General features: G+C 45.4%; 1 pseudogene; it reads left to right on the forward strand.

Annotated features, from left to right (window-relative positions):
• The first annotated feature begins 1,221 nt into the window (after positions 1–1,221).
• LOC143140512 (scinderin-like) overlaps positions 1,222–4,020 on the forward strand; it is a 23,212-nt pseudogene continuing 20,413 nt past the window's right edge.

The raw sequence follows: 4,020 nt of genomic DNA on the forward strand, positions 1-4,020 counted from the left end.
CCGAGCGCTCAGTGCACCAACGCGCTGCCGTTAAGCTACGAGACAGTTGATAACCTATGGGATACCCAGGTATTTGTCCAGGCTATATATTTTTTCCAACACAGATATTTAACACAAATAATGACTCATATTGGTCTGCTTAAGTTAACTGTTTTATATGCTTGCAATAAGTTTAGGTTTTGGCTGATGGCAATGACAATACCAGCATTAATCACTCGGTTTAGATTAGAAACATGTCGACATGACAGGCCGTGACAGAAAATTTCTAAGGGGTGGGGTATTACACGTTGCCACTGTTTCCACCAATGATATGTATCGCTGCATCATCAACAACGTTGTTGGAACTATGGTGTTCGAACGTCGGAGGTAGCGAATTGCGACACAGGTACGATGCTTTCTGGAAACAGGTGTAACAGTGTCGTTGTTTGGTCGCAAGTTGCGTCGTACCATGGTGGTTGAGCAACGTCGTTGCTAACTTTTCTAGAAATTACCCCCTGGCTGGAATACCTGTTCACAGGTGCCAGTAGTTGGTCGACTCCATGCAACACAGATGTGAAGCAATTCTCAGAAATAATGGTAATGCAACTACATGTTTTCAGCTTATACAGTAAATATTTGAGTTTGTAAAGAAAAATGCAAACACTGCTATTTTTTTGAACATTCCTTTTTCTTCACTTTCTGTAAAGGTATTACACAAGCTTGATCAATTTTGGTCATGTTTTGACTTAACACACTGCTATTATTCTGCACACAACTGTGCATCATAATGCATAAACTAAAACGCCACCGGCTCCACAGTCTGGAAGTGAACCTAACCGCACTCATAGGAGAATATCATGAGGTGTTCTATTGGGAAAAGAAACGTAAAAAGGAATTACATGCAGGGGTGCCAATAACTGTGGCTTTTATCTTCTTCACCTTTATTATTCTGAGATTACGATACTGTGTGTGTTCTGAGATTACGATACTGTGTGTGTGTGTGGGGGGGGGGTGCAGGACACACCCTCCTAGTCTCGTAGGCTACATAAGGGCCCTACACACTGCTGCTACTGATTCAGTTGTGGCGCGCGCACATACACACAAACACACACACACACACACACACACACACACACACACATCTCCAGTGGCTCTCTCTATCTCCCCCAGCCTCTGTCATCTTCACTGGGCCACCAGATCTCCCTGGGTCCCTGAGTAGCAGCGGCAGAAGCAGCAGCAGTCATGGTTCTGTACCACCGTGAGTTTGAGCAGGCGGGGAAGTGCTCTGGCGTGCAGGTGTGGAGGATTGAGAAGATGGAGCTGGTGCCGGTGTCTCCTCGCTTCCACGGGAGCTTCTACGTCGGGGACGCCTACCTGGTGCTCCGCACCCTCAAGACCAAGGACACGCCCTCTTACGACCTGCACTACTGGCTGGGTGAGTAGCACACACACACACACACACACACACACACACACACACACTTGTAACCGGAGGGTTGCCGGTTCGAACCCCGACCAGTAGGAACGGCCTTGAGCAAGGCACCTAACCCCTCACTGCTCCCCGAGCGCCGTTGTTGATGCAGGCAGCTCACTGCACCAGGATTAGTGTGGGCTTCACCTCACTGTGTGTTCACTGTGTGCTGTGTGTGTTTCACTAATTCACGGATTGGGATAAATGCAGAGACCAAATTTCCCTCACGGGATCAAAAGAGTCTATATACTTATACTTACTTATACACACACACACGCACACGCACACACACACACAAACTTCCCGTAAGGGACAGTCTTCCTTCACACACACACAAACACACACAAACTTACCGTAAGGGACAGTCTGCCTTCACCCACACACTCACAAACCTCATTGGAGTGAAAGTTGGGGTCAGAGACAAGGGAGCAGATTGCAGGAGAGTAAAGTCTGATAAAGTCTTATCTGGACATAATAATAAACATTAGGCAGGAGATGCAGGGAGAGAGGGAGGGAGAGAGAGAGAGGGAGAGAGAGAAGGAGAGAGAGAGGGGGGGAGGGAGGGGGGGAGGGAGGGAAAGAGAGAGACAGAGGGAGAGAGAGAGAGGGAGAGAGAGAAGGAGAGGGAGAGGGGGAGGGAGGGACAGAGAGAGAGGGGGGGAGGGAGGGAAAGAGAGAGACAGAGGGAGAGAGAGAGAGGGGGAGGGAGGGGGACCCACTTTTTAAAAACGACAGACTATGGCGACCCAATTAAATTCAGATCTAACATGCAACCACCAAATACTGCCCAAATTGTTGATGTTTTAGGCCATGGCTTCTCAAACTTTTCTATGTTGGGCCCCTTTAAACCATTCTTCAATGGATCAGTAAAGATCAGAAAAGATCAGTTTTAATGCGCATCCGAGAGTTTGGGGATATTCTTGCATGCTACATCAGCATAATTGTGATTGTTTGTGCTAAGGCTGTTGGTGTTGTGATAGGCTATGTTGTAAGACTGTGAAATGAATAAATATCAGAACAAGGGGCTTTTGCGCAATAAGTGAAGAATACAGAAAGATGAACGATAATGTGCCTTTAGGCTATACTGTAGTGGAGTTCGTGAGACGGAAAACATCAGGAAAACAGCGTTTAAAATGTCCATTTAAAAGGTACCCTAATTTAATGCACTGTTAGAGTATCTGGTATTGTTTGTGCAACTATACTACAGGCAAAAATGCACAGATTGAGTTATGACAAAAAATAGGACACCACTGTGGTAGGCTAGTAAACAAACTAGATCCTAAAAGAAAGCTGCTAGCTTCCCTGGCTGAATGGTAGTCTATAAGCTATTACACAACATAAATTGTGACTATGCTGGCGACCCAAATAAAATCGCCTGCGACCCACCTGTGGGTCACGACCCAGTCTTTGGGAACCAATGACGTAGACTACACCACTGGATTAAAATAAAACTAAAATAAAACAGCAATTGAGCCAATTGCACGAAATGGCTGTGAGGTATGGGGTCCAATCACAAATGTGAGTTTTCAAATTGGGATAAACATCCAACTGAAGCCCTGCATGTAGAGCTCTGAAAAAGTATCCTTTGCCATATCTGCTTTGATAGTTGCTTTATTGTCATATTGATACCATGTATGGCCTTGTTTACCCCATCTCTTGTAGGGGCATATTTGTTTTGATTATATATTGGTATCAGGTATGAAGTGGAGGCTAAACGCACGTGAACATTATATGTAGTCTTCTTATTTCTTACTTTTTTATGGTGATTAGGCCATTCTGGCATATTAGGCCATACTCTGGCAAACATCCTGACATGTTTGTTCTCTCGTTATTGTGATTTAATAAACTTTATAGACTTAAAAATGAACTTAGAGTCTTTTTTACCACTACACCCCTGATTGGTATGTCATTGACTAGGTCAGGTGAGTTCAAGGCCATAATGAACTTGTCTTGCGGTCTGGTCCCTGTCAGTGATTGCATAGTCTACTACACTGGACTCAAAAGCTGAGGGGTATGTATGTGTACCTCCCTAAAGAGTCCCCTCTGCATTAACTATGTACTGTACCTCCCTAAAGAGTCCCCTCTGCATTAACTATGTACAGGCCAACAGTGTTGCACTGGTCTCCCTGCCACTTTGATTTATTTCATAGTCAAGATGTTCCGGTGGGTGATGGTTGGTGTGGTAAACTGGTAGCCGCGATTTTTTCACGCTGCTAGGCAGCCTGCATTCTATGGACTTCGTTTTCACCTCAACAAAGGAACCAATCACAGAACGGAGGGGGGGCAGCAAGACGATGACGACACACCGAAGCCGTTATGAGCTACGTACAGACACATTTCATAGACATTCGTAGCGGCCAATAAACGGCTCTTGGCATTCGTAAGCCATGTTTCAAATACGAGAAAATGAATGTCTAGTTCCCAGACCCCATCTCAATGAGATGAGGTCTGACGTTAGCCAGGCTAGTAAACTGGGGCAACTGACCAAAATTCATAGTTGCCTCCCTGTGGGTCAATATCATGTTCAGTTCCGGTTCAGCTCTCAATTAGAAACATGTTTTCCTGGGCCT

This window comes from Alosa pseudoharengus, unplaced genomic scaffold (assembly GCF_046254945.1).
Source record: "Alosa pseudoharengus isolate Yale_2024_CS ecotype anadromous, Long Island Sound unplaced genomic scaffold, YU_APseudo_1.1 YU_APseudo_1.1_scf_23, whole genome shotgun sequence".
Taxonomy (NCBI): Eukaryota; Metazoa; Chordata; class Actinopteri; order Clupeiformes; family Clupeidae; genus Alosa; species Alosa pseudoharengus.